The 20,076-nt window shown below is 36.3% G+C and overlaps 1 long non-coding RNA gene across 1 annotated transcript; it reads left to right on the top strand.

Annotated features, from left to right (window-relative positions):
* Positions 1-10,251: 10,251 nt before the first annotated feature.
* Positions 10,252-12,766, top strand: LOC123652232. Its single transcript, XR_006741461.1, has 4 exons — positions 10,252-10,503; positions 10,881-11,088; positions 11,570-11,640; positions 12,329-12,766. It is a non-coding gene; the product is annotated as an uncharacterized LOC123652232 (long non-coding RNA).
* Positions 12,767-20,076: the final 7,310 nt, after the last annotated feature.

The following is a 20,076-nucleotide window of genomic DNA, read 5'->3' as shown; positions in this document are numbered from 1 at the left end:
ATTCCTAGAAAAAATAATTACATTATCTTTACCACTATACTAAACTTTTCAAATCCTTCAGAATACTTCCAGATTCTAAAATATCCTAATTCTGCATTAGGAATAATGTTCAAAATCAGATAACAGATATTTATCTTTGACCACATAGAGAATTAATTTTTATTAGATAAAAATTATCTTGGAATCAGTATAATCAGTTCTACCCTGAATTTTTTTTGTAACCATTTATTTACTGGGTTATAACATATGACCACAAACTAGGTACTTGAACAGATTTTGCTGCTATTTCACATATGCATTTATGTAAAAAGAGACACAAGGTTATATAGCACAGTGTTTACATGGGTGAACAATGAAGAAACCAACTAATATATTATGCAGCTTGGCCTAGAATTAAAATATCTTATTTGAAGACTTGGTTATGAATCTTTTAAAATCATCCCCACATTTTGAAACACTCAATATTATTCTCTAACATCAATAGACAGTTCTCTTGATGCTTCTAAATTTGAAACATAGATTTTTTTTAAAGATTTACTGGGTGAATAGAATGTAAAAGTACAAACAGATTATTAACCTAATTATAAATGACTGTCAACCAACTCATCCCTTATACATTTGGCCTTTATAAATTTTCATTTTAATTGATGAGTTTACTGATGAAAACTAGGTAGCAATACATGGGAAGTCTTTCAATTGAGAAAGAAAAAATTGTGTCAGTGCTTTTTCCATAGGTGAGATTATGAGAACTTTAGAGTTCAGTTATCCTGATCATCTTGTGACATGTGAACATTTACATTCTTATGGTCTAGGTTTAAATAAACACCTCTTCAGATGAATTTAAAAGTTTCAGGAATGGGTTTATATATTCAGCTCTGACAATCACTTAAATGACTTTGTATAAGTTTCTTTTCTGTGCTTTAGTTTCTGAGTCCATAGAAAGTAGAATCAGGTTATTTTACCTGTAATAATCATTATGGAGATTAATATATATATATATATTAATCTCCATAATGATTATAAATATATTGAATTGCTTTATTGTCTTTGTAGCTAAACTTTGCCATACATAATTTATTTCTGTCTTTGCTTTCTCAAATAATGTTCTAGTTTTTCTGACATCCAAGCCCCATGAGTCCTTTAGAAGAAAATCTCCAGCCAACAAATTGTGGGCTGTCAGTGATGTGGTGCCAGGATGAGAGAACGGTGATTCCTGCCTTCAGGAATTTCTTAACTGACCTGGAACAGCTCAGACTGAGTTTCTCTAAACAATGGCTTCTTATGAATAGTGTTGAGATTTTTTTTCTCTTCCTTCCTGGGATATATTAACATAATCTACAACACTTGTCATCATTCAGTATGAGATGATGTTTTAGAAAGTCTGAAAAATACACTAGTCAAGTCTGTGTGACCTTTACAACAAACCATTGTTATCAATGATCCAATCCAGTGATTTTAGCTTATATGTTAAAGGGATATCACTGGATTCCTTCTTAATTTGACTACCTATTTAGGACAGAGCACTGATAAAAAGCCATATTTGAAATAACAAAATTTATTTCCCAATGTTATAATGAAGAAATTGTCAGAGAGAAGATAAAGTAACTAAGTCATAGCAAGGAATATATGAAATGCACATGAAGAAATATTTTAAAAAATGAATTATAAATGTACTAAATTTTTTTTTGAATTTCTACCAGATTTCCTTTACAAAGTGATAGGCATGAAAAAGAAAAGGAGGAAGGATAAAAAAAAAAATGGAGGAGAAAAAGAAAGATGGAAGAACAAAGGAAGGGAAGAAGGAAGGAAGTATAGAAAATCTGAACATAATTGACAAGTCTGATAGAGTGCATGTACATTATAATAGCTGTTTAAACAAATTAGAACTGTAAAATAACATCGGTTATTATTATTATCATTGCTATTATTTCTCATTATTCTGGAGACTTACTTGGGTCTCTAATATGGTTGTATTCAATGAATGGCCTTGGCTGGAATCACTGGAGTCTTTCTTGCATGTCTGGTGGTGGGTGCTGCCTGGGGATGCAAACAGAACATCTGGATGTGCTTCTCTTGGGCTTCTTTACAGAATGGAGACAGGATTACAAGAACAAGGATCTTAAGAGAACAACCCAGAGGGTTTCCTCTTTATTCCTTTTACTACCTAATCTCAGAAGTCATACAGTCACAGTCTGCTACTTTCTATTTATTAGAAGCAAGTCATGAAATTAGCTTATATTCAAAGAAGAAAAAAATAATTAGAGATAGACTCTTGATGAGAAAAATGTCATAGAATTTCAGGGTATATTTTAAACTATCACACATATAAACTACTACAGTCAGAAATAAAAGAAAATGCTCAATTTATTAGTATCCATGCAGTATTTATAAAAATGTATCATAGGGACATTCTTACAAGCATGGAATTGGTAATTCTTAACCACTTGCAAGTACAGTGCTATCACTAAGGAACAGAAAGACTAAGCAAATATCATTGTTGGAAATAAATGTGAATTACAATTCTAAGTAATTTATATATAAAACTAAAAAAATCATAATGCAAATGACTAAATATTTTATTAATATGAATGCTGCAAATAAATAATGTGATTTAATTATGTAAGATGAAAACATTATGGGATAAAAAAAAAACCACATACAAAAAAAAAACACCACAATTCATCAGCACATACATTCCACTAGAACAAATGCTGAAAGAAGTTTTACAGGCCAGGAAAATATTCAATGATGGATATTCTTATTTTAACATACTTAAATTACAATTGTATGTTTAAAGCAAAAATAATAGCAATTATATTTTGGGTTTATAACATTAATAAAGGTAAATTATATAAAAAGAGCACAAAGAAAGAAGTATGAATTTATAAGCTATATTTTTATAAAGTTCATACATAACATGAAATGTTAAATTATTATTTCAGAAATAACTGTACTAATTTGAATGTACACTGAGTGGCCAGATTATTATGATCTCTGAATGCATAATAGTCTGGCCACTCAGTGTATATCCTATATAATAAAAGGCAAATATGCAAATTTTCTCCTCAACCATGAGTTTGACCAGCAGGCAGGCTGGCGAACTGCCTATGTTCCCTCCTCCTGGCTAGACTGGCCAGACCCCACCCATATACAAATTCATACATTGGGCCTCTAACCTCCAGTGGTCAGATTATTATGCGTTCAAAGATCATAATAATTTAGCCACTCAGTGTATATTTTAATGTTGAAGCAATTGAGTTATATGGATTTTGGTTTCTCACTTTATAGGAAGGTACCCAATGGGGAAGGTTCCCAAAGAAAGAAGGCAGGTGACTCATTCTAACCTTGTTAGCTTGACTTTCAAGTAAATAGCCTTATGATATTGATATGAGAATATTATAGAGGAAATACCCTCAATAGCAGGTCCCTTATAAAGGGTATCATAAATAAACAAAGGGTCAATGGATATGTGAAGCATGATATTTGTTAATAGGATAGATCTCATGTCAACTTTTCTTACCACAATAAAAATTAAGTTTATTATTATATTTTATTTTTAAAATAAATATTTTTATTAATTTCAGAAAGGAAGAGAAAGATAGAAGCATCAATGATGACAGAGAATCATGGATTGGCTGCCTCCTGCATGTCCCCCACTGGGGATCAAGCCCCCAACCTGGGCATGTGCCCTGACCAGGAATTAAAGCATGACCTCCTGGTTCATAGGTTGATGCTCAATCACTGAGTCACTCTGGTTGGGCTAAAGTTGTGTGTTCTTTTCTTTAAAGACTATGTAAATTACCAATACCCACAAATATGCCATTTCCAAGAAATGTAAATTAACTATTTAAAAAATAAGTTAAAAGTACATTAAATAGTATGCTCCTTAATGTTAATAATAAGAAAGCTGTAATGGTTATGCAAATATCAGCCAGAGTACATTTGGAGCTGAGGTATATTATTAGAGAAAACATAATATTTTCTAATAATAAGTAATGTTAGTTCATTAAGAAATAAAACAATCCACCTTGGCCAGTGTGGCTCAGTGGATAGAGTGTCAGCCTGGGGACTGAAGAGTCCCAGGTTCAGTTCCAGTCAAGGGCATGTACTTTGGTTGCAGACACACCTACAGTAGGAAGTGTGCAGGAGGCAGCTGGTCGATGTTTCTAACTCTCTATCCTTCTCCTTTCCTCTCTGTAAAAAATCAATAAAATATATTTTTTTAAAAAGAGAAATTAAACAATCCTATTGGGACTTTATGAATCTATATATAATTTTGGTTAGAAAATTAAATAGATTTTGTTAGAACAGAGTATATTTTCACTCTGTTGTTTAATTTGAAAATTCATATATATATTCCTTATTTTATTGTTTGTGCTGATTTATATTAAGTCCTATGTTACAATGGTATGCAAGTTTTATGGTTTTTGGAAGGAAAAAATTAATAATCTATGTAAAAATAAGAAACAATAGCAGGATTTTGGAGATAGAGAATGTATCAATTCTATATTGAATAAACAAAATTTTATTCCAGAGGAATTGTCCTGGATCTTGGGCTATAATGGTAACTTGGGAGCAAGACAGACTGAAACCATCTGTATGGGCTAGGCTGAAAGGTGTTTGTGTTTGCTCTTCTGAGTGTTTCCAAATAATAATATTTTAGATAAATTAATAAGTAAGCAGTAAAATAAGGCTCCTAAGAAAGTAAAAACATTCAGGATAAACAGGAAGAGATAAATGCCTGATTCGTAGTAGGAGCTAAGTGACCAAGTTTTGTAACATTCAATAGTATTATTTGGAAGGTTTTAACCCTATATAATAAAAGGGTAATATGCAAATTTCCCCATTATTTAAATTTCCTAGAATTGATATGTCTATAGGTAAATGAAGATTCACTCTGAAAGTTTTACAGTCTTACCAAAACAACAATAGGTTTTAGCACAATGTTTATGGTGCTTGCTTTTTTAAAGTAACATACTTCTCAGTTCTCCTATGTTGGATCAATCTTTTTTATGTATTTTTATATAATATTTACTGAGTATAACAATAGACTTGCCCTGTTCTTTAGACTCCCACTCATCTGTATTAAAGTTGTATTAAATACTGTATTAAAGTTGAAAGTAGTATAAGCTGTGTTAAAAGATAAGATTATCTTTGTATTTTATATTAATTCACCACTTTTATATTAAACTAAGTTTGTTTTCCACTTGTGTCTTCCCATCCTTCAGGCTTTAGCTCCTAAGTAAGAATAGCAGTAGGGATAAAACACATGTGTTTATGTGTGTGTGTGTGTGTGTGTGTGTGTGTGTGTGTGCGAGAGAGAGAGAGAGAGAGAGAGAGAGAGAGAGAGAGAGAGAGAGAGAGAGAGAGAGAGAGAGAGTTAGAAATGGTAGATTGAGAATATACTAACCTCCCTTTGCAGCTGGTATTAGAGGCAGAAAAGCAGCACCAGGTGTTAACGTGGGTTCAGACCTCTTTCTTGAGGTCTCCCTAAGAGAAGGACTCAGAGGCAATACTGAAATTATATATTTTTAAAAGTTTATTTAAAAGTCACAGATGTAGAAGAAAGGGCTCAGGAAACAAGTAGTAACAACAAAAGAAAGGTAATTGGATCTTGTGGAGCAGGGGAAGAGATGAGAGAGAGAGAGAGAGAAAGAGAGAGAGAGAGAGGCTTTTTGAGAAATGAAACTTGAGAGATGAACTGGGGAGGAGAGATTTGGGAGTTCTGGGGCAGGGGGTGGGAGGTGAGTGCCCTGGGGAAAAGGAGGGAAATGAGGAACATGGGAAATGCTGGGGAATCCACAGAGAGGCTTCCATTAAGTCTTTGGTCCTGAGAGCTTTTTTCTGGAGGTCTCAAGGGAGGATCCTAATAGAGTATTCATCTGCTTTCCAAGTGTGTTTCCTCAGGGTCCTGGTCTTCACTGATTGGCTGGAACCAGGGAAGTGGGTCATCAGTCAATAAAGCTGGTCCTAATGTCAGCCATAGTGTAGCTCCACCTGGTTTTGCTACAGTTCTGGGTCTGGATCTGAAACACAGCGGAGACCTAAATGCCATCTTCAAGAGTTACTGCTTAAAGGAGTGTTCGGCAAGGGCTTGTAGTTTTCTCTGTTGCTAGGTGCCCGGGGCTTTCCGCCCTGGTGACCCACTGCACCTGCCCAGTATTTCTAATGCCTTCTAACTATCTCCTGAAGTGGGGTAAGTCAAATGTAAACTGAGAACTAAAAAATATATTTCTATATCAAGAAATATATGGACTTATTATACATATTTGTCGGAAATTACACTTCTTTTCAAATTTATGTCAAGTTTGCTACTGAGCTCTGTGAGGTCGCAGAGTCTATTTTCAGTCTCAAAGATCAAAATCTTTCATTTCGCCATCTGTTTAAAAACACTTTTTTTCATTATCTTTTCTCTGGCTGAGTAAAATCAGAGAAGACAGATTGCAGTCTGTTGAATTCTTAGCAAGTAAATTCATTCTAGAAAAGAAATCTAAACAAGGCAATGACCCTATTATATCAATCAGCTCTATGGTTGAAAGTAGGAGTTAGAAATGTTGATATTTTCTTAAGCTTCTCGTTGGAAAATGAATCTGGTCCTTCAAGTCACTGCTATCTGTCTTTGCTACAACTGTAGTTCTATAACTGCTCCGTCTGACAGCCAGTGGATTAGGCTCAGTTAAAGGCAGGCAGTCCACTAGAACTGTAAAGGCCTGTGTGGAGGAGTGGGCAGAGACTTTCCATGAAGCATTTATGGGCTGCCCTGGCTGGTCTGGTGGCTCAGTTGGTTGGAGCATTGTCCCCTACACCAAAAAAATAAAGGTAGAGAGGCAGGGAGGCAGGGAGAGAGGAAGGAAGGGAGAGAGGAAGGAAGGGAGAGAGGAAGGAAGGAAGGAAGGAAGGAAGGAAGGAAGGAAGGAAGGAAGGAAGGGAGGAAGGAAGGAAGGAAGGAAGATGAGGGATTCATTCCTAGTCAAGGCACATACCTAGGTTTTGGGTTCAATCCCTGATCCAGATGCTTTCAGGAGGCAACTGATCAAAGTTTCTCTCTCACATGTCTCTCTCTCTCTCTCTCTCTCTCTCTCTCTCTCTCTCTCTCTCTCTCTCTCTCTCTCTCTCTCTCCCTTCCTCTCTCTCACAAATCAATAAACGTATCCAAAGGTGAAAATAAAGTAAAAATGAAAAGCAAGCATGCATGCGGTGTTTAGAGAGCTATCCCCCAGAAGAAATCGTACAGAGTGAAATCAGATGAGTGGCTCCTGCCAGACTCAGGAAGAGTACAGAAAGATAGTTGCTGTTCTGCCTATATATCACCTCCCTTACCTTGCAGAATTTTAATGGTTCATATCTGTCTTTCAAATAAGCCTTTTTTTTTTGGAAAAACAAACAAACAAGACCTGACTCATAGCACTAGAGAAATTGTGAGAGTGCCGCTCTTTTTAAATTTGCCAAGGTCCACTGATCAATTTTATAAGTACCCAGACATGGAATGGAAAACCACTGTAGTCTGGGATTCTCATTAAATTAGACTTTGGTGCAAAGCAAAAGATAGGTGTCCTGGCTGCCATTTCAAGTGTCTCTCCCATCCCCACAAAAACAAAAACAAAAACAAAAACCCACAAGTAAGGGGAAATAAGTGTTCATGAAATCCTCAAGTGGTTGAAGGGTTTTTAATAGGAAAGTGATCAGAAACAGGGTTGCTAAATAATGTTCCTCCTTTAAATGTTACAATTTCTTTGTCTTTCTTATCTTTCCTTTCTGCATATCTAATAAGGTCACCTCATGATCAGCCACTCTTCCTTTGTTTCTTAGATTGTTTTCTTCCTTATCCCTTATCTTATATATTTATATTTCATATATCTCTGACCACATTACCTGGAATTGCAAACTTAGTTGACACTTTAAAAAAAAAAAAATCTCTATGATCATTATAGAACTTCTTTCCAGAAATGGGCTTCTCTTTCCCCTTCCATGGCCCCAAACAATACATTTCACCACAAATCCTGGAAAAAAAAAAAATCTTTGCATTAAAGCAATAGGGCAGGGAAGAAGAAGACACCTCATGGCTGTAACAGGGCAGCAGGGAGGGACCCTACTTGGTGAGGACAGGGTACCATCCTGACCCCACTTGGGCATGTGCAGAAGAGAACCAATTGACATCTTTCTCCCCCCATCCCCCCCGTTCCCTTCTCCTCATCTTTTCTCTCCATCCCTTCCGCTTTCTTTAAAATAATTCAATTGAAAAAATATCCTCTAGTGATAATTAACAACAACAAAATTATGAAGAAAAAAAAACACACACAACACAATTGACAAACCTTTATCCAGACTCATTAAGAAAACCAAAAGTGAGGACCCCAGTTAATAAAACCAGAAATGAAAGAGGATAATTAAAAACTGACTACACAGAAATACAAAGGATTGTAAGAAGACATTACAAACAACCATATGCCAACAAATTGAACAACCTGAATTAAAGAGATAAATTGAAAGAAATATACAATCTTCCAAAACTCAGGAAGAGGAAGAAAATCTGAAAAGATCTACTGCAACTAATGAAATTGAAGCAGTGATACAAAAACTCTCAACAAAACAAAAATGCTGAACCAGATGGCTTTATAGGTAAATTTTACTACACATTCAAAGAAGAACTAATATATGTTGTTCTCAAACTGTTCAAAAAAAATTCAAAACAAGGGAAGACTCACAAGCTCATTTTATGAGGCCAGTATTTATCCTAATTCCAAAACCAAACAGAGATACTACAAAGAAATAAAGTTATAGGCCTATATCCCTGATGAACATAGAAGCTAAAATCCTCAACAAATATTAGCAAAGTGGATCCAGCAATACATTGGAAAGATCAAACACCATGATCAAGTGGGTTTTATTCCTGGGATATGCAAGGCTGTACAATATCTGAAAATCTATCAAATGATACAGCATAAATAAAATAAGGAATAAAATTACATGATTATATCAATAGATGCAGAAAAGGCACTTGGCAAAATCCAGTGCCCATTTATGATGAAAGTTCTTGGCAATTGAAAATAGAGCGAACATACCTCAACATAATAAAGGTCGTATATGACAAGCCTACAGCCAATATCATACTCCCTGGACAAAATTAAAAGTGATTCCCTTAATGTCAGGAGGAAGACAGCGATGTTCACTTTTACCACGTTATTTAACATAGTACTAGAAGTCATAGCCACAGCAGTTAAAAAAAGAAGAAATAAAAAGCATTTGAATTGGAAAGGAATAAGTAAAACTGCAATCACTTGCAAATGACATAATGGAGTATATAGAGAGACAAAAATATTTCACCAAAACATTACCAGAACTGATCAATGAATTTATTACATTAGCAAGATACAAAATACATATCCATGAAGCAGTTGAATTTGTATACACCAGTAATGAACTATCAAAAGTGAAACTAAGAAAACAATCTCAGTTACAATTTTTTTTTGCATCCAAAAAAACCAAAACTAAAAATAAATTTAACTAAGGACTTAAAATACCTGCACTTGAAAAATTGTAAGACACTGAAGCAAGAAAATTAATAGTTGGTGGGTGGAGCTCAATGGTTGGAGTGCCTGTACATGCGCTGAATGGCCAAGGGCTCTGTACCTTGTCAAGGGCACATACCTTGGTAGCAGCTTCCACCCCAATCCAGCAATCTCTCACATCATTGGGTCGGTCTCTCTCTCTCTCTCTCTCTCTCTCTCTCTCTCTCTCTCTCTTTCTCTCTCTCCTACTTCTTCTCTTCCCTCCCCCCTACTTTCCACTCTCCTACTTCTCTTCCCTCCCCCCTACTTTCCATTCTCTGTAAAAAAAAAAAAAAAAAAAAAAAAAAAAACAATGAAAAAAAATATCCTTTGACGAGGATTAACAAAACTGAAAGAAAGAAGAAAAGAGAGAAAGACATTAAAGAAAAAAGAAAAACAGATTGACAGCTGTCAGAAGGGAGGGAGGTTGGGGGGCTGGGTAAAAAAGGTAAAGGGATTAAGCAAAGAGAAAGAAAACTCACAGACACAGACAGCAGTATGGTGATTACCACAGGAAAAGGTGTTGGTAGAAGAGGGTATAGCAAGGATAAATGGTGATGGAAGGAGACCTGACTTGGGATGGTGAACACACAATACATACACAGATGATGTATTATAGAATTGGGTACCTGGAAGCTATACATTTTTATTAACCAATCTCACCCCGATAAATTCAATTAAGAGAGAAAGATGAAAGAAAGAAAGAAAGAAAGAAAGAAAGAAAGAAAGAAAGAAAGAAAGAAAGAAAGAAAGAAAGAGGAAGGAAGGAAGGAAGGAAGGGAAGAAGGAAAGAGGAAAGGAAGGAAAGAAGGAAAGAAAGAACAGCCTGGCACAAGCTGCAACCTGGATGCACCCTGAAGACTTGAGGCTCAGTGAAATAAGCCAGTCACAGAGACAAATACTGAGTGATCCCTCTCACATGAGGTCTCTGGAACTGTCAGTCATAGAGACAGAGGTAAGATGGAGGGTCCCAGGGGTGGGAAAGCGGGATGGGGAGCTGTTTAGTGGGGAAAGTTTCAGTTGGAGAAGATGAGAGCAGGGATAGAGATGATATGGTGACAGCTGCACAATGCTATGAATATACTTACCACACTGAATTGTGCATAAAAAGCTAAAATGGTAAATTTCATTGTATATATTTTACTGTGGTAAAAATATCTAAAAACCTAACAACAACAAAATAGAAGACCAAGTTTACAAACAGAATCTTGGTAGGACGTGCTCAGGCTACCTGAACTCCTGCTCTCATGCGGCCTGACAGACAGAGGTAAGAAGAGCCTGGTGTCCGAGGTCTGCTGAGCAAACTTGGACAATCCCTCGTCCCCCTTACAGGCTGATTGAGAGAAGCAAAGGATGCCACGTGAAGGGAGTCACCACTGTGCAGAAAGGTACACAGGCCAGCAACTGGCTTCTCATGTTGAGGACAACTGAGCAGCCCCACAGGCAATGGATGGAACCCCGCAGGGAGACTGCACCCCCAAAAGTCCCTGGAGACCCACGTGAAGAGGCCAGCTGACAAGTGCCAACAGGATTTAAAATGGTGACCTATTTAAAATGATGATGTTGCCGAAACTAGTTTGGCTCAGTGGGTAGAGCGTCGGTCTGTGGACTGAAGGGTCCCAGGTTCAATTCCGGTCAAGGGCCTGTACATTGGTTGCGGGCACATCCCCAGTGGGGGGTGTGCAGGAGGCGGCTGGTCTGTGTTTCTCTCTCATCGACATTTCTAGCTCTCTATCTCTCTCCCTTCCTATCTGTAAAAAATCAATAAAATATATTTTAAAATAAATAAATAAATAAATAAATAAATGAAATTATGATGTTAATACATGTTTTAATAGGAGGCAATTGATTCCATGTAATTAATGTGCTATTATTACTTTCTAAAGTAATAACTCACAAGGCTGTGTTGGTGATGAGTCCACTATAGACACACATTACAAGAGGATGGAATCATTGTTCTGTCAGTGTGGTTATGTTGTTGTTTGTTAGTTTGATTTAAATTGTTTTCTAATTGATTTTAGATCGAGTGGAAGGCAGGGAGAGAAACACTGATGAGATGGCTCCTGCGGAACCAGTGACTGTTCGATGCAAGGTATGATGCAGAAGCAACTGAGCCACTCTGGCCAGGGCAAGGCTGTCAGTGTTTTGCTGTGACTTTGTTTAACTTCATCTGAAAATGTGACCAAAGTCTAAATTTAAGGCCTTATGGTTACAATGAGATAACTCCCTGCTTGGGGCACCAGCACAGGCACACACATCTCCCCACATTCATACACTCCCATTCCCAATCATTCATACACATTTTCATTCACACATTCACATATGCATGCACATGCACACACATACATTCAACTTCATACATGGATACACACATTCACACATTCATGCATTTCACACACAGTCACATCCATTCACAAAAACACATCTGTTGTGAAGGGCTGGTATACACACAGATGGTGTTGTTCCCAGGGTGTTAGTGCTGCTCAGTCCTCAGATCTGGGCCAAAGTCAAGGTCTACTTAGGAAATTTCATCAACAGTTCCCTTGGGTTTCCTCATGCTCCCTCCTGGAGTGCCCCTTCAGCAGACTGTCAGGCCATTCTGGCAGATAAAGAGTAGCACAACATAACAAAAGTTAAAAGACAGAAAGAGAAAGGAACAGAAAGCTAGTCGTGAAACCATAGGACCATTCAGAGATTAAGAAAATGCAGAGCTCTGCAGAATCTTTAGGTCCCAACCTCTCCCTTTCCCATCGATAATGATGTCTTCCTTTCTCTTCTAGCTGTCTGCTGAGATGCACCTTCTCTGAGAGAAGAGAGACAAGTGGGAGAACCTGCCCCTGGCTGAGGGAGGGACATGCTGCAGCCTGGCGCCCTCCTCAGGATGTTTCCAGGAGAGTCCAGGCCACCCCAGCAGACTCCCTCCCTGTCTCCTTCACATGAATTTCCATGGCCATCTCAGTGCTGTGGGAAGCAGATGTAGGACCACATTTTCAAAACAGCCTTCGCCAAGTGCAGCCTCAGTATAGCAAAGGCAGTTGGAAGCAGCAGTGAGAGTAGCAAAAAAGGTGGAATAGTTACATTTACCATGTGTCGGTTAATAGTAGGGATCAAGAGATAAAAAGGAAGAATATTATAAAATTATTTTATTATCAAACCTTCAGATCTATTGAGCCATATGTTTATTGCTGTGTCACATTCCTCTGCTTCATAAATAAAGTCCATATCCCATGTTAAAGGCTGTCCAGAATATTTCTTTATAAAATACTAATAGTTCTATTAATAAACAGGATTCCTTTCATTTAGAAACAGAAAACTTAGGAGAAATTACTTACCTCTATGAAGATATTTGTTATTAAATTCTTATACTTTAGCTTTTGAATCACTGATCAGGCACCTGAAAACACAAATACAAAGAATTTCTTAGAAAGTTTCAGCCAGGAGTATTTCCACATTTGGTAAAATAAAACTAGAGGCATTGTGTATGAAATTCATGAGGGAGGGGAGTGTCTGCCCTCTCCTCCCATCCATCTTGAGGAGGCCATTTTGTTGCAGTCATCTTGTGTGTTGGAGTTACTGTCAATTTACATATTACCTCTTTTTTATATAGAACTTCAATGCTCTGGCTATAAAACTGCTCTAAATTGAAAATACTAAAATACACATAGACTATCAACAAATGTAACTTTATTAATTGAAACAATAGTTTCAAAGTTTCTATAGTTTTATTATAATAGACTTTTACTATATTTCTTACACTCTAAATATTCTATTCTACCAGTATTTTTTACAATATATCGATTTACCAACTACTTTCGAATTCAGGACCCCTTTCAACACTTCTGCCTCCTCTATCTTGCCTTAAAACCATAATTCTCAGTCACCTTCTCTCAGACCTACTTCCAAAACTCAGTGTGTGAAATAAGAGATGCTGACAAGAATGTAAAGAAATGGATCTGGGTTTTGTTCTATGTAGTTCTGAGGACCTTTTGCTTCTGAGACCTCTGGCAATGGACCAGAAATCTTTCTGGCTGCAACCTGCCTGCTCTTGTCCACCTAGAACACTCTATAACCAACAACAACCTCTAGGAAGCACAGGAACCCATGAAAGTTGAGAACCCTGAAACTGAACTTTCATTAGTTTTAATGGTGAAAAATCCTGCGAGTGTGTTTTATGTAAACGTGCTGATGCTACAAAAGATGAAGCCAGTGAGAACATCATTAAAGCCTTCTAAACCAACAACAGAGTTTTGTGCAATCTGACCTCGACAGTTTGTGAGCTTTGTATCCCACTGCTCTCCCACCCTGTTCTGTGCTACTGTCAGTTACTCCTGTCACTTCTGTGTTCTTTCAAAATATAATAGTAAACACCACTCTACCTCAGAGCTTTTTCTAGGAAAGGAGGGGAAGAATAGCATGATGGCAGGGCAGCCTAGGTTTTAATACTGGCTTCATAACTGACTGACTATGAACTGAGTGTAAGTTTTTATTTTAATTTTTAAAATGTATTTAAAAGAGAGAGAGAGAGAGAGAGAGAGAGAGAGAGAGAGAGAGAGAGAGAGACAAGTTGTTCCATTTATTTATGCATTCATTAGTTGATCGTTGTATGTGACCTGACTGGTATGGAATTCATAACTATAGCATACCTGGATGACACTCTAACAAACTGAACTACCTGGCCAAGACCAAGGGATAGTTCTTGACCTTCCTTTTATCCAGTCCACTAATCTTTAAAAACAGATAGTAGAAATATATTTGTGAGACTAGAACAGTACCTGGCATATAGTAAGCAATCAATACATATTAGATGCTGCTGCTATTGCTATTAGTACTTTAGTTCATAAAATATATTATTTTCAAGAAAGCCTTTTCTGGTTATTTCTTCCCCTAATTTAGATGTAGGCCCCCTTCAGTTTTCATGGCACCTTATATCTCTCCTTTATAGGATTTGCCATAATTTTCATCAGACCATTATCTATAAAATCATTTGTTTAATATCTGCCTTCTGCTCCCCTGTTACCCACTAAATGGTAAGCTCCATTTAAGGAACCCTACTGTCCAGCTCACTGCCTGACCTATACAAAGGGTTTAATAAATATTTTTTAAATGTGTAGACCCTGAAACAACATGAAAAGACAACCCACCGAGTGGAAGAATATAATCACCAATGATACCTCTAATAAGGGTTTAATATTTAAGATTTATGCAGATATGAAACTCAACACAAAAATACAAATATTCAAATTATAAAATGGAAAAATAAAACCTGCATATACAGTTTCCCAAAGAGGCCAATAGACATATGAAATGATGCTCAACATCAATAATCAGGGAAAAAATGTAAATTAAAATCACAATGAGCCCTGGCTGGTGTGGCTGAGTTGGTTGAGAGTTGCCCCATGAACCAAGAGGTCCCCGTTTGATTCCCAGCTGGGGCACGTGCCCAGGTTGCTGCGCCATCCAAGGAATGCGGCAGCAGGAGGCCACCACTGGATGTTCTCTTCTCACTCTCCCTCCTTCTGTCTCTAAAATCAATGGAAACCTGTGTTTTTTTAAAAAAACACAATAAGATATCACCTCACACCTTTCAGAATGGTTACCGTGAACAAATCAACAAATATCTGATAGAAAATTAGGGATAGGAAAAGATATCATTAGTGTGATAATGTGTGTTTAAAAAAAAATAGAACAAACATTGTCCAGAGTAATAATACAATAAAAATATTCTTTTAAAATAAGATATGATACATTTACATCTGGTATTATTGATTCTGGTGGCCTTAAGCAGCAGGAAAAAAATATTTGTTTGATAAATTGTCCTTATAGAAATTTAATTGTCTGCAAAGAAAAAACTAAGATAATCAAAAGACAATTCATTAGAGGTAATAAGAAAATGTGGCAATGATATTTGGGTACATATGTATACAAACAAAATCAATTGCCATTCTTACATAACCACATGTAAGTGTTAGAAAATATTTTAATTGATATAATTTAAGTAGCAAAATGAGGTCAGGAATAAATCTTATAAAAGGTATCCCTGGTTTAAAAAAAAATGGAGCAATAAATGTACTTATATATGAGAAGACAGGGTTGTATTGATGTAAATTTCCCATCTTAATTTAAATATTAAAATTTTATTATTACTAAAATTATTATTATTATGACTAGAATCTGGACACACAATATTTGTGCACCAGATTTGGGGCGGGGGGGAAGAGTAATTGTCCCTCAGCCCAGACTGAAACCTCTCCAATCTGAGAGCCCTCAGGAGATCCCCAACTGTTGGGTTAGGCCAAATTCCTGCAGGATCGGACCAAAACCAGAAGTCAGACATCCCTCTCGCAATCCAGAAATCTGGCTTCTAATTGTTCCCCTGCCTTCCTGATGTCCCTAACCACCCTGCCAGCCTGATCCCCCTAACTGCTCTCCCCTGCCAGCCTAATCCCTCTAACTGCTTCTGCCTCAGCACCGCCACCTTGGCTTTATCCAGAAGATCATCTGGAAGATGTCTGGTCTAATTAGCATATTACCCTTTTATTATTATATTCTTTTCATTTTACTTCACCTTTATCTATAAGCCAATTATATGTACACATTTATGTAAATACATATGTATATAAGTATTTACATATAAGCTATAAGTAGACATAGACATATGGTATATCACACACACACACACACACACACACATCTATAATTAAATATTTAATTCACTTACCAGTGTAGAAATATTTGAAATAGTTCCATGTTAATTCTTTGATAATTCTGACGTGAAATGGTGTAACACTGAGGGATATTCACCAGTCCACATTTGTTTCAGGAAAATACAAAATATATTTGCATTGCCAAGCAGTTAATGCATCACACTTCAATTAGCAAGGATTGTTCTCTGTGGTATTGGGTTACTGATACTTAGTGAACCATTTAATTTCTTCTCTGGTAATTATCACAGAGGTAGGTGGATATGAAAAAAAAATGCAAAATGTTCTAATTGTTGTTTTAAATTCCATAATAATTAGCTTCTGCATTAAGGAGATCACAAGATAGCATGGATTATTTTTCACTCCTAGTTGAATCATGTAAAGATGCAATTTATTTCTAATTTAAATCTATAGTCATTTTTTATTTGTATTTTGTGTACATGTACCATTTTTCCCATTGTTCTTTTATTTTTTTTTTATTAAATTATTATCTGTGTACATATTTTACATTGCCCCCCCCCCATACATACCCACTCTCCCCAGAGTTTTGTGTCCATTGGTTGTACTTATATGCATATATACAAGTCCTTTGGTTGTATCATTAATTTTATTTCTTGTTAGAGTCAATCAAAAATGGTATACTGGGAAGGCCTGGGAAGGGCACAGGAATGTGATGGAGGTGGTAAATGGTGGAGAGGGATGGTAAGGGGGATATCTGTAATACTTTTCAGCAATAAATATAAATAAAAAAATAAAAAATGTGGTATACTACCGATGTTTTAAATGCAATTGTTATTGACAGACATAGCATGAGATAAGTTCTACTTTTACTTAAACCTACAAAGTGTTGTAAATGTAACCCTTATGTGTTTATACTTAGTGAAATGGAATAAGAAAAATGTCATTATCTACAGGTTTACCCTTTAAGTGTATTATGAAGAGACATTAGGCCTGAAACCCCTCTATCTCTTATTCTATAATTAAAATTTAGTCATAATATTTAGACAATTTTGAGAATAAAAACAAAAATAAACAAAAAATAGTACCTAATGCTGTTCTAGAAAAAGTTCATAAAAATACACATTATTTGTAAAAAACAAACAGAGCCATATATAATCCATACATGTTCATTAATTTTCCTTTCCTTTTTGCTTTTGTAATTATTTTTACTCCAAAGATCTTTGTTCCTAAACCGATACATTGAAATTATATATATAAAAAGCCAGGGTCTGTAATGTCCAAAATGACCAAAGGGACAACTGAATGCCAGGTTGAATTCAGCAGTCTCTGGTGGGCAAGAACTGTTGAGCAGGCTGAACTGCTGACCTCTCATTGCCTCCCTCCTGCCTACAGTGGACTAGAGAAGGGCTGTGGGCCCCAGGACACCATGGTGCCACAATGGGAGAGGGCTGTGGGCCCCAGACCAAGATGTGGTGGACTTCTGGGTCTTACACAATCAGGGGCATGGCTAGCCTTCAAACTAGACCCTGACAGGAAGGAGAAGGGACTCCCATTCCTCACAGAATCGGCTATTGGATAGCTTGCTATTAGCAGCCTGCCAGCCTGGCATCCCATTCTCCTGCACTCTGGACCCCGGCAATCAGGCAGGCAAAGGCAGTTATGGGCAATCAGGCTGCCATGGGAGGTCAGTTAGGGGCAATCATGCAGGAAGGTAGAGGGGTTAGGACCAATCAGGCAGACAGACAGAGGTGATCGGGCAGGCAGGCAGGTGAGCAATTAGGAGCCAGTGGTCTCAGATTGCAAGAGGGAGGTCCAATTGCCAGTGTGAAATCGGGCCTGAACCGGCAGTCAGACCTCTATCAAGGGTTCCCTGATTGGAGAGGTTGCAGGCTGGGCTGAGGGAACGTTCCCAACCCTGTGCATTGATTATATGCATAGAGCCACTAGTCTATAATAATAAAAGCATAATATGCTAATTAGACTAGGCAGCTGAACTAACTTCCGACATTCTCCTGGGTGACCTTCCAGATGAAGCTACGGCTGAGAGGGTTGAAGTAAGCCAACACAGCTGTGAGGGTCAAGCCCCTTACATGAATTTCATGCATCAGGCTTCTAGTGAGAAAATTAAAACACCATTTATACATGAATTTGCTAATTCATATCCATATTGAATGTATCTCTTCTACCCACCCCTCCCATATTTGGGGCTCATCCCAGCTATCAAATTGTTAAGCTTAAATTTTTATATCTTAAGCTTAAACTTAAATTTTTATATCTCCTGCATGCCTCTGTCACATATCTGTTCGTAAGTGAAGGTTGTTATTTGAGATGAGTATTTACTGGCTCCTTAATTTTTATAACATCCTAATATTGATGTTAGAAGCAGTATAATAAACTGTACTATAGAGCCTTAGCATATATCCACTTTACAAAGGACTGGATGGTTATCACCAAATGGCTTAGTTGATTCTGAATTCTGATAAGTGAATAAATTAGTGAAAATTATATTCTATGATGAGCATTTAGTCTATAGGGAAGTAATTAGTTATACATACTCAGAGTTCATTTTATTGCTACCTTCTGAATTCCTCAAAATTGTGTCTTTTCATATTTAACAGGTATAATGAGAGCTTAATTGAAGATTTTGTTTGTGTGTGTGTGTGTGTACTTTATTTTGATTTTTATATTTTTGGATTGTTTGAAATGGAAGAGTGCACAGAGGAATTGAAGTACATGTCTTATTAATAATAAGTTACAGAATCGTAAAATCTTTTCAATTCTGTTATTCATGGCTAAATAAAAATGATTTAAATAACTTTCTCAAATAATAAAAATAGAATATATGGACTTTAGATGATGCTCTAAAACACAAAGCTTATTTAATATTTTATCATTCAGAATTAATCAGTTCAATGTAATTAGAATTCATTATAATTATATCAACTATTTCTAAAAATGTGTTTTAAAATTTTGCTGTTGATATAATTTATGCTCAAGAAGTGAATAAGATATAAAGAGAACACCACTAAAAATGAGAAGATTAGGTGTTATCACTGACAACCAGGTGCTCTTCTGGAATCTCTGAGCAAAGAAGTTTACCTTTCTGTTCAGATAATGTTATGAATGGTTTATTTAATATGACGGTTGTAAATATTTTACCTATATTAAAGCAACATATGCAATATTATGTTTTGTATTCATAAAAATATGATTTCAAAATGTTTGGGTGAGAAATGAATATTAATCAAAAGTAGTGGTAATTAGTTATAGGAATTTGAAAAATAAACTTCATAACAGGTATAATGTACTTTTGTTGATTTTGTTACCTTTTGTAATATTATAGGAGTGCTATACTTATACTAAAATAATGTTTCTCAAGTTTCACCATAATAGAACACCTATATATACTGAAGCATCCATCTTATATAAAAATTGCTGATTGAAATTTTAACCCTGCTATTTGGCTTCTATAAAATATTGCTTGCTAAGACAACTCCCACTTCAGAGAGGCCATTAAATCTTCCCCAGATAAGGTTATCAGTGCTGGCACCAGGCCAGGCCTATGGTTGAGGTCTCAAGACCCCAATACATACTGGTTCTTTAAGAACTGGCAAAAGAGGCTGGAAACACTCCATATTTGGGAGACAAAGAAGGTAAAAACATATGAATAGAAAAAATTCCTGCATGTTGGGGCCTGGAATTTAAGAGATATTTTCCTCTGGACCTATGTGTAATAAATGTAACTCCATCTCTCTAAGTATTTCTTTGTTCTTCAGTTTTCTGTAACAAAACCATTAGAAAATGAAAAGAAAATGGAGAAGAGAAACATCTTACAGTACAAAGTGTGAGAATTAAAAAATCTTGAT

Source organism: Pipistrellus kuhlii, unplaced genomic scaffold, assembly GCF_014108245.1.
Source record: "Pipistrellus kuhlii isolate mPipKuh1 unplaced genomic scaffold, mPipKuh1.p scaffold_m20_p_13, whole genome shotgun sequence".
Taxonomy (NCBI): Eukaryota; Metazoa; Chordata; class Mammalia; order Chiroptera; family Vespertilionidae; genus Pipistrellus; species Pipistrellus kuhlii.
This window is presented reverse-complemented; position numbering and strand designations above follow the sequence as displayed.